The following is a 12,402-nucleotide window of genomic DNA, read 5'->3' as shown; positions in this document are numbered from 1 at the left end:
TGCCATTTCCTTCTCCAGGGGATCTTCCCAACCCAGGGATCAAACTCGGGTCTCCTGCACTGCAGGCAGATTCTTGACCATCTGAGCTAACATGTGGTTAAATTTGAAGGACAAGTGGTGATAACTTAACCTCGCCTCTCAGTTGCAGAAAGCATGCATGGCATCTTCTGGTGAAATGAAGTGTTTGGATGTGAATGCTAGGGGAGACAGCTAATTTGTCCTGCTCTCTGGTGGAGATGGGAGAAGTCTTTGCTGCTTCTGCTGCCAGCCACTTGGTTTTCCAGTTGGCAGCATCCATGGGGAACACAGCAAATTATATGCTACCTGTTCCTTCAACACCTTCAGGTTGTAGACTCTGAACAGAACAAGGTAGAACACATAGAGAGCAGTTCGAGTTCCTTGCTACAGTGACTTTGACATTTGTTTGATAGAGTCGATCTTTGTGCGTGCTCAGTCACTTTAGTTGTGTCCAACTCTTTGTGACCTTGTGGACTGTAGCCCACCAGACTCCTCTGTCCATGGAATTCTCCAGGCAAGAATACTGCAGTGGGTTGTCACGCCCTCCTCTAGGGGAACTTCCAGACACAGGGATCGAACGAGCGTCTGCTGAGGTTTTTGCATTGCCGGTGGATTCTTTACTGTTGAGCCCTTGGGGAAGCCCCAGGGTCGATTTTTAACCTTATTTATTTTATTGTTTGATGTTTTCTGTTTCTCAGTTTTGCGATACACTTTTATTTTTGCCAGCAAAAAACAAAAGTGAACGTTTGATGTAATATTAAGCACTGGATTCAAATTTCTTTAGAAAGCTAAGGACAGAAGAGAGAAAAGAAGAGAAAAAAAAGAGAAAAGAAAAAAAAAAAAAAAAGAAAGCTAAGGACAATTGTGGAACTTGCCCAGCGTATTTGTTGATATTTAGCCATCCACCAAGAAGAACACAGCGATATTACTGGCTGCAGACTCTGCACAGACATGACACATTGAAGCTTCTAGTCAGAGATGGTGTGAAACACGGCTTTTTATTTAGATCAATTGAGTATTGCTCTAAATTTATTTTTTTTGTTTTTTATTTTTTCTTTTATATGTACCAAAAAAGGAAAACATAGCTGCAAATATGTTGACTCCATTAGTATAAAAACATTTTGGAAATAGTTAAAGGACATAATCTGATTTTTCAAGTAAAACACAAGTTGGTTAATATCATCCTGATAGTTGGTCAATTGTTTACTTATTTAATAAATCAGGGCCAAGCTTTGGGAATTTCATTCTGTCAAAGATGACATATCTGACATTATTAGAAACACTACTGAAAATACAATGAAAAGACAAATTATATCTGTGGTGATAATATGGATATAAATATTGATGGAACATATCATCATGAATATGTGATGTTCTTGATGGATTAAGAAGTTTATGGAGCAGCCATAAAAAATGTAATCTTCCTGCTTGTGACAATATGAATAGACCTAGAGGGTATAATGCTAAGTTAAATAAGACAGAGAAAGACAAATATTATATGATTTCAGTTATATGAGAAATCTAAAACAAAACAAATGAACAAACATAGCAAAATTAAAGCAGAGGCATAGTTGCAGAGAAAAAACAGGTGATTGCCAGAGGGGAAGGTGATAGGGGAGTAAGAGAAATAGGTGAGGAAGATAAGAGATACAAACTTCCAGTTGGAAAATAAATGAGCTACGGGTATGTAATGTACAGTGTGGGGGTTATGGTATATGGTCAGTAACTAAGTAATACCTTTGTACAGTGATATATCATAACTAGACTTATCATGGTGATAATTTTGAAATGTACAGACACTTGATCCTTGGAAGAAAAATTATGACCAGCCTAGACAGCTCAATAAAAAGCAGAGACATTACTTTGCCAACAAAGGTCCGTCTAGTCAAAGCTATGGTTTTTCCAGTAGTCATGTATGGATGTGAGAGTTGGACTATGAAGAAAGATGAGCACCAAAGAATTAATGCTTTTGAACTGTGGTGTTGGAGAAGACTCTTGAGAGTCCCTTGGACTGCAAGGAGATCCAACCAGTCCATCCTAAAGGAAATCAATTCTGAATATTCATTGGAAGGACTGATGCTGAAGTTGAAACTCCAATACTTTGGCCACCTGATGTAAAGAACTGACTCATTTGAAAAGGCCTTGATGCTGGGAAAGATTGAAGGTGGAAGAAGGGTATGACAGAGGATGAGATGATTGGATGGCATCACCAACTCAATGGACATGAGTTTGAGTAAACTCCAGGAGTTGATGATGGACAGGGAGGCCTGACTGCTGCAGTCCATGGGGTTACTTCATAAGGCAGTGCTATAACATGGACATGCATAATATCAGTGAGTGAAAGGCTTATTTAATGCAAACTTATTATGAATAATCAGGCTTGTTAGGTGTTTGTGAGAACACTTATCTGGGTTTATGAAGATGGGGGTCATTACTGAAGATGTGCCAGGGCATCTCATGGGATGCTCATGTTAAGATCAAACGCCAGACCATCCATGCAATGGGAGTGCACTCTTCCTGAACAGTTGTACTTGCCCTGGGTGTGACAATATATCTTGAACTAAGGCAATAATAGCAACAAATAAAGGTCCTTGCCAGAAAACATGACTCAAAAGAGGTTGGGATGATGCTTCTTTGAAATGAAGATCTTGCCCCTTAGGAGATTTGATTCTCTGACAGCTAAAAAAAACAAAAAACAAAAAAACCTCTAAGATATAGCAATGATTAAGGGAAAGAATGTGAGGGGAGATAGAGCATGGGGCTTGCCATTTAACAGCACCCATAAACCATCTACTGGTGGTTCATTTGGTAAAGAGTCTGCCTGCGATGCAGGAGACCTGGGTTCAATCCCTGGGTCGGGAAGAGCCCCTGGAGAAGGAAATGGCAACTCACTCCAGTATTCTTGTCTGGAGAATCCCATGGACAGAGAAGCCCGGTGGGCTACAGTCCATGGGGTAGCAAGAGTCAGACAAGACTTAGTGACTAAACCTAACCTATATACCATCTATTAGCTGAGTGGCTTGAAAATGAAAGCCAGACATATCCATGCTTTCATGGGGTGGAAGGAGCACAAAGTTTGGTGGTAAGAAACATGCTGGACTGAGTCTGGTTTGTCATTTACCTGCACACTCTCTTTATTTATTACTTGCTGCAATAATTTTTCAACACATACACATATGCATCACAGTTATGTCATGCACACTTCTGTACCTTACCTAAAAAATATATCCCCAGCAGTCCATATAAACTTACCCCTTCTGATAGGAGTGTAGAATTCATTGTATGAATAAATTTTACTCAGTCTTCAATGGATAGGATTGTTTCTGGCCTTATGCTGAAGCAGATATTTCACTTGGTACATTTCATCATGTTTGCATGTATATATGTAAATTCCTAGAAATGGAATCATTGAGTAGACAGAAAAATCTATTTTATTTTCAGAAGATATGACACAATTATCCTCCACTTAAGTGTTGGCCAAAGTGTGGACGGAAGACGCTAAAATTCAGTGATGGGGGAGTGTAAATTAGAATGGAGATACAGGATAGTCATTTTACTTTGCTTATACAACATAATTCCCTTCAACAAATTGCCTCATGGAATTGCTTGCTTGTATATCTCCTATACAGTTTATTTTGGGGAGCCCTTTAGAAAGTAGAATAACCCAAATTTGTACACCAGACTACACACGTGTGGGTGCTCAGTCATTCCAACTATTTGCAACCCTATGGACCATAGCCCACCAGGCTCCGCTGTCCATGGGATTTCCCAGGAAAGAGTACTGGAATGGGTTGCCATTTTCTCCTTTGGAGGATCTTCTCCACTCAAGTATTAAACCCAGATCTCCTGCATTTCCTGCATTGACAAGAAGATTCTTTACCACTGAGCCACCAGGGAAGCCCATATACCTGATTGGTGCTTTACTGAAGTATTTAAAATTTTTGTTTGTTTGAAAAATTTTTATTGATTAAAGCATTTTTGATCAAAATTTTTGATTGCCAAGACAGAAACAACCTAAGTGTCTGTCAACAGATGAATGGTGTAATATATAATATATATATATATATATATATATATATTTCCAATGGAATACTACTCAGTCAAAAAAAGAACAAAATTCTGCATTTGCAGCAACATGGATGGCCTTGGAGACTTTATGCTAAATAGAATAAGTCAGAGAGAGAAAGATAAATATTGCAAGACATTCCCTATATGTAGAATCTGAGAAAAAAATGCAACAAATTAGTGAATATAAAGTAAAAGAAGCAGACTCACAGATACAGAGAAAAAAACTAGTGATTTCCACTGGAAGGAGAGGGATGGGGGAACAGGAGGTATAAACCATTGGGTTTAAGATGGGCTCAAGGAGGTTTTGTACCACTCAGGGAATATAACCAATATTTTGCAATATCTGCAAATGGGAAATAAGCTTTAAAAATAGTGTGAAATAAAATTTTAAATGTGTTTATTTGTTTTTGTCCTAGGTGGGTATCTTCTGAGCCCCAGCTTTTTTTCAGCAATGCAGGGCCTTACTTAGCTATCATGCAATCTTCATGAGCAGACTCGAAAAAATCTTCTGTGTGAATCCTGCAGCCAGGCTAGTTCTTCCTCACCTCTCTTCCTCACCTCTTCTCTGCCTCTCTTCTGGAAAGGCAGGAGGCTTACATTCAGACACTTGATCTAATCTGTGTCTTTAATTCTCATAAATGCTGGTTTCCCTGCCTTTGACTTGCTGGTCTCTTAGGCACACGGTTCTGTATGCTACAGAAAACACGGGCAAGTTGAATTCAAGGCATCTCACAGGTAGAAGCTGAATGTTACTCCATGTTTGCACAAAGATGAGCCAAGAGAGATGGTATCCAGGGAGGGTTGTTTGAGATACACCAGTCTGTCCTCTCTTTCAGATATCCTTAAATATACACCTGGATCACATAGAATAGCTAAAGAGCTTTGTCCAAGACCTTGCCTAGAAGGATTTTTTCTTAAAAAACTGAATTTCATCTTGCTGCAATATCTGTTCAGGCTATTTTGATATTATAAGAAATAGCCTTCTGAAACCTTGGTGGGATTTACAGTAAGGAAACTGTACAGGTCACTGTAGTCATATTACAAGATTTCTTTTCCTTTCTTTCTTTCTTTTTTTAAATGAGAACCCCTAGGAGAAATTCCTATAGGAACCCAGCATCAAGGAAAGTTGCAATTCTCCTGAGCCACTGGCTTATTTATATTTCATGAATTATTTGAATCTTGTAACAGATATATTTTCTATTTTTGTTTTGCTTGCTGAAAAAGCTTCAAGCTAAATTTCTGATTCATCCACAGTAGGTTTTACTTACAGAGTGGATTCTTCCAAGGTTTTAGGGGTTCCATCTTTTCCGGTTCAACAGAGTTTATTCATTACAAAGCCCACCCTTGTGTGTGTATATACAATAATGTAGTTTTTTGATGTTGTAACCTAACAAGGGGCCATAAGAAAAGTAGGACAATGCCGCCAAAGATTTCAATCACTTATGCTAAAATAAGCATATTTTTTCCCAATCCCAAACAGGTTTCTGTTGCTGTTGCTTCTTCTCCACTCAGCTTTCCACAGGATGGTTTATGCCACCTTTGCGGGGTTCCACAAAACTGCCTGTTTCAACTTTCCATTCTTTTTTTTTTTTTTAATTCCATGTCTTTTTAAGAAAAATGCTCTGGGGCTGTCAGTTAATCCTTACTCAGCATTGACTTTAATAGAATTTGATTTTCTTCCAAGTGTGGGTAAGTAATGTTATACTTGTCAGATAAAAGTTATACAATCAGATGCTAATTTTCTCTTATAGACACCAATTTTTTTCTTTGACTGCTTTTGCAGAAAGCCTATTTCCCTCTGATCATTCTACATTTTCCTGAAAAGTTATTCTAACTAACAAATTCATATGTTTTGTGGTTAGTTTTGCCCCAATAGATATGTTGTTTGTGTTGTTCAGTTGCTCAGTCGTGTCCAACTCTTTGCAGCCCCATGGACTGCAACACACCAGGCTTCCCTGTCCTTCACCATCTTGTGGAGCTTACTAAAACACATGTCCCTTGAGTCAATGATGCCATCCAACCATCTCATCCTCTGTCATCCCCTTCTCCTCCTGCCTTCAATCTTTTCCAGCATCAGGGTCTTTTCTAATGTGTTGGCTCTTTGCATCAGGTGGCCAACACATTGGAGCTTCAGCTTCAGCATCAGTCTTTTCCATGAATATTCAGGACTGATTTCCTTTAGGACTGACTGGTTGGATCTCCTTGCAGTCCAAGGGACTCTCAGAGTCTTCTCCAACACCACAATTCAAAAGCATCAGTTCTTTGGCCCTCAGCCCTCTTTATGGTCCAACTCTCACGTCCATACATGACTACTGGAAAAACCACATCTTTGACTATATGGACCTTTGTCGGCAAAGTAATGTCTCTGCTTTTTAATACGATGTCTAGGCTGTCATAGCTTTTCTTCCAAGGAGCAAGTGTCTTTTAATTTCATGGCTGCAGTCACCATCTGCAGTGATTTTTGAGCCCAAGAAAATTGTCTGTTTCCATTGTTTCCCCATCTATTTGCCATGAAGTAATGGGACCAGACACCAGAATCTTAGATTTTTGAATGTTGAATTTTAAGTCAGCTTTTTCACTCTCCTCTTTCATCTTCATCAGGAGGCTCTTTGGATCCTCTTCACTTTCTGCCACAAGTTTGGTGTCATCCACATATATGAGGTTATTGATATTTCTCCTGGCAATCTTGATTCCAGCTTGAGTTTCAAACGGCCTGGCATGTCTCATGATGTACTCTGCATGTAAGTTAAATAAGCAGGGTGACAACATACAGCCTTGATGTACTCCTTTCCCAATATTGAACTAGTCCATTGTTCGGTGTCATATTATAGACACACATTAAACATTTGTTAACTCTTTTATAATAGCCAAAGTTGAAAAAATAGTCACACATTTTTTTGCATGAATTTTGAACTGTGCTTTGGTGTATGATTTTATAAACAAAAGAGAAAAACTATAGTTTTTTTTTGTCCCCCAAGGGACTCTTATGAGTCTTCTCAGTTGTCAGTAATTATGTAGACCATTATAATATGCTTTCTTGTGCTTTTACTAGCTTCACTTTGTCCCTGTCCTTATTGTTTGCCAACTTTCTTTATCTCGACTTTGATATTTGCAATCCTCTCTTAAACTATCTTATAAGTTGCAAAAAACATTTCTGGAAATTTGCGGGAATAAAGATGAGCACGCAGCTAATGCTTATTTTGGCCTGTGAGAAGTCATCATGTGAAGGAATAATATTTTCTAGAGATACACTACATATTCATTGTAACAAATATTAGCCTAAATTTCTCACTCAAATTTTCTAATAATTCTAAAGGACTGCAGTTTCCTGTGTTCTTAGATTAATGATGAGTAAATTTGATACAGCTTTATGTCCTTCAAGGATGAGAAAATTTTTAAGTCAAAATATGCACAATTGTAATAGTTAACATTTGAGGGAGAGTCATTTAATCTTGTCTGGTTCCATTTGGGATAGAATCAATTAATTGAGTAAGAAAATAGCATCACTCTGATGTTCTTATTGAACATGTAAACTATCGTTTTAATCTTAGCCACGTGCTGTGCCTTGATGGTAAGAAATTTTGATGAGGCTGAAAGCAGATACATAAACTGGTGAGTTAATATGGATTTATTTTAGTTCTGATATGTAGATTGAATTTGACGTTGATAAACATTTGAAACAAAGATAAAGAAAAGTCCCTGGTTCTACTGCAAAGTATGCTTTTTCACTTGTAGTAGCTTTATCCAAAGTAGCTTTGTAGATAGACTTGAATATTTATGACCAATGGTTATTTGCAGCACCTGAAGGTTTTGGGTCACAAAAAGACTCGTTCAAGTGAAGAAACAAGTCGAATAACTAACACTTGCTAGTCACTCTGATCACAGATTGCCCTAATGCCAGGGGTACCTTTGTGGCATGACTGATTGTAAACTAGAAGAAGTAGTTAGTGGAGTGATCGAGGTTCATAGAGTAGAAACATGGAAAGATAAAACAGTGGCACCAAAAGCAAACCAATGTCTCCACTACAATAAGTGGTTTCCTCAAATGGCCAGGAAAGCTGATTATTTCAGTCTTTGCTTGCATGGCATAGGAAATTTGTTTCTATTCAGAGTATCCAAATTCATAATTACATCTCTCCAGTCATGTTTGTCTGGACTATGATAAGTTCCTTGATGGTGCTAGAGGACCCCAGATTCACTCAGACTTTTTTACTCTCTCTGTAGCTCTGCCCCAGCTCCCATGTGTCTTTGCTTCGAAGGACTTACACTGAGACCCTGGGCTGTTGAAACTGACCTGTATGTAGCACAGAGAGCCGGAAGTCACTGGGATGACTTGTTGACGACAGGCTTGTGTAAGAGTCTGAAAGACCAGTTCCCTTGCTCTTAATTGGCACCAGCTCTGGAACTTCACTTATATGCCAGGGCACTATAGGATCAGGGTGTAGCAATCTTCTGTGAGACTTCACCTGAAATCACATCCTTGCTTGATTTTTATCCCTTTTCTTCTTTGTTTCTTTTACGCACTTTAGGTTTTTCCTAGGAACCTTTCCTTAAGAATCATACGCACAGAAATCCTGTTTCAGGGTCTCCTGGAGAATCTGACAATGATCAACATTCCTTCATCCATCTTGGCTTTCCCAGGTAGAGTAGGGACTTAACAAATTCTTGTGGAATTAAGGAATGAGAAATGCAGAACCTATTCGGAAGTAGAAACTTGGCAAATAAACAAGAGTCTGCCTTTCCTAGGGGTAGTTTTTATAAACTTACACCAAGTTCTGAGCTGGATTCACCACACACAGTCTGATGCAGAGGAGTTTTGCTCTTGTTCTGCTCAGGTGATTTGGCCTGACTGGTTTAAGGAGTTCTCCAGAAAGAACTTTTATGGTCAGTTGACACAGTTGCTTGTTCACACAGAATGAAACTTGTTTCTGGCTTTACTGATGAAGGTAAACAGGTGATGTATAACACAGAGGTGTGGTACTGAGGAAGTGGATTCTAAAAACCACTGTTCCTGAAAATACATCTGCACACATTTAGAAAAGGGAGTGGAAGACAAAGGTTTGTCTATGTTCCTTCTTGTCTGTGTCAGGCATCTGCTTAATCCCTCTTGAAATCTCTGCAGTCCCTATCTGTTGACTTCAAGATCCTTATGGTGCCCAAGGTTCCTTAGGGCCTGTCTAACGTTTTAGTGTCATTTTCCATTACTCCTTCCTTAATGCTTGTTATCCACACTATCTAATGCTAGATGCCCCTCCCCACATCATACTATTTCTCATCTTTATGTCATTCCTCGTGCATTTTCTGGAATGGGCTCCTCTAACCCAGCCACCTTTAAGATCCATTTTGGTTACTGGTTGCCTTGAGTATTAGCTGTCCTTCTCTGCTCTGTGCATGTATAGCGCCCTGTCACTGGACATATTTTAAAAGTCAGTGGCTGTTAACGGATCTTTCCTTGCTAGATTGAGAGTTCCTTTGTGTTGTTGTTGTTTTGCTTTGTTTTGCAGTATATAGGTATTTACTAGATAGCATCCTCTTCATTGACTCTATAAATACCAGTATCAAAATCATTCAGAGTCAGACAGTAAACATTTTTCTGAGTGACTCTCCTTCCCAAAATGCCTATGCTAAGAGCTTTCATACCTCTGTTCTTATTTGACGATCAGAAGAACCCAATGGGGTAGAGGGTTATTATCTGCATCTTTAAAAACTAAAAAAATTAATTGAGGTAGAGTTAATTTACAATATTATGTTAGTTTCAAGTGTACAGAAAAGTGATTCAGTTATATACACACATATATATCATATATATTCTTTTTCAGATTCTTTATAGATTATTATGAAAAATTGAGTATAGTTCCCTGTGGTATACTATAGGTCCTTGTTGGTTACCTATTTTAGATATAGGAATGTGTATGTGTTAATCTCAAACTTATAATCTATCTCCCCCCATTCCATTTGGTAACCCTAAATTTGTTTGCTTTATCTATGAGTCTATTTCTATGTTGTAAATAAATTCATTTCAATAATTATTTTTTAGATCCCACACTAAATTCCACAGTCTTTATCCAATTTACTTGACTTTATGTGATAATCTCTAGGTCTATTCATGTTGCTGCAAATGTCATTGTTTCATTCTTTTCATGGTTGAGTAATATATACACTGCATGTGGTGGTGGTTTAGTTGCCAATTCTTGTCTGACTCCTGTGACCCCATTGACTGTAGCCTGCCAGGCTCCTCTGTCCATGGGATTCTCCAAACAAGAATACTGGAGTGGGTTGCCATTGCATCTCTTTTGCCTATTCATCTGTTGGTGAACACTTAGGCTGCTTCCACATCTTGGCTATTGCAAATAGTGTTGCTATAAACATTGGTGTGTATGTAGCTTTCCATATTATAGTTTTCTCTGGATGTAAGCCCAGGAGTGGGATTCTAGGATTGTATAGTATTGCTGTTTTTAGTTTTTTAAGGAACCCCCATACTGTACTTCATAGTAGCTGCACCAAGACTGGATGCTATAAAGCTCCTAGAGGAAACATACCTAGAATTCTCTTTGAGATAGACAGCAATTTTTTGGGATCCATCCCCTGGAGTAATGGAAATAAAAACAAAAATAAACAAATGGAGCCTAATTAACTTTAAAAGCTTTTGCACAACGAAGGAAACCATAAACAAAACAAAAAAAACAACCTACATACCGAGAGGAAGTATTTGCAAACGATGCTAATTTCCAAAATAAACAAACAGTATATATAGCTTAATATCAAAATAAGCAAACAACCCAATCAAAAAATAGGCAGAAGAATAAACAAACATTTCTCCAAAGAAGACATACAGCTGGCCAGCAGGCACGTGAAAAGATGCCCATTATCACTAATTATTAGAGAAATGCAAATCAAAACTACAATGAGGTATTACCTCACACCACTCAGAAAAGCCGTCATTAAAAAATTACAAATATTCAATGCTGGAGACAGTGTGGAGAAAAAGGAACACTCCTACACTGTTGGTGGGAATAAATGATTTTTTAATTAAGATATATGCACTGTAATGTTATTGCACACTTTATAGGCTACAGTATAGTGTAATAACTTTTATATGCACTGGGAAAATGAAAAATTTGTGTGGCTCTTTTGCAGTATTCTTTTTATTGCAGTGGTCTGGAACTGAGCCTGCAATATCTCCTAGGTTTGCCTGTGCAAGTGTGTTTTTGTGTGGAGCAAATAGATAAGAACATACCAGAGAGCCTTAAGCCCAGTGCAAAGAATTATTACCAGGCAAAGAGTGGTGGAGAGGAATACTTTACATAAGCATTTTCCTGTGGTGGGAAAAAGGCCCGTATTGGTGGAGTACCACGAGAAGAAGTAGAGACTGCATTTCAGAAAGCAAAGGGAGAATGGAATTCTTTTCTGATTCATAGTAATCTTTGGGCACTCCAAACCTCAGAATGAATACAAGCTGGTAGTCCACTCTCCTATGTCCCTAAGAAAATGACTCTGCAAGGAAGAACCAATGGACTGTACTCACTGAGATGGTTCATTGCGTATCTGCTTGACTGGAGTACAGACCACCTAGACACTGGGTTGAACGTTATTCTGGGTATGCCTGTGAAGTGTGTCTAGACATTTGAATCAGTAGACTAAGTAGATGGCTCTCCCACATGCGGGTGGACCTCATCCAATCTGTTGAAAGCCTGAACAGGATACGAAATGAAATAAGAGAGAACTCATTCTCTCTGACTGTCTATATATCCAGATAGGTAGATAGGTGATAGGTGTTACCTACTGGTTCTGTTTCTTTGGGGAACCTTAACTAATACGTTCACTCATTTCCCTAAAACACCACTTTTCATAGTCCCTGTCGTGTATTCCCTTAAAATCTTTTCAGTATGTCCCCAAGTCTACAAGTTATGACCCAACTCCAGCCGTGTGATTTTTACTGCTGCTGCTGTTGATGTTGTGGTGTGTGTGTGTGTGTGTGTGTGTGCAAGTATGTGTGTGTGTGTGGCTCAGCTGTTTCTGGCTCTTTGCAAATCCATGGACAGTAGCCTGCCAGACTCCTCTGTTCATGGACTTTTCCAGGCAAGAATACTGGAATGGGTGGCCATTCCGTTCTCCAGGCAATCTGCCTGATCCAAGGATTGAGCTTGGGTCTCCTGTATTGAAGGCAGATTCTTTACCATCTGAGCCACCAGGGAAGCCCCTGATGATGTTAGTCTCCACCAATTAAATCCCCCGGGTTTCACCTCCCTCATCTGCAAGCTGTGTCTCCTTTATCTGTCCTGCCTCTTCTCTGACAAGACTGTATCCTTGGATTTT

The sequence above is a fragment of the Dama dama genome, chromosome 6, assembly GCF_033118175.1.
Source record: "Dama dama isolate Ldn47 chromosome 6, ASM3311817v1, whole genome shotgun sequence".
NCBI classification, from domain to species: Eukaryota; Metazoa; Chordata; class Mammalia; order Artiodactyla; family Cervidae; genus Dama; species Dama dama.
The sequence above is the reverse complement of the archived record's forward strand: the minus strand, read 5'-3'. Positions refer to the sequence as shown.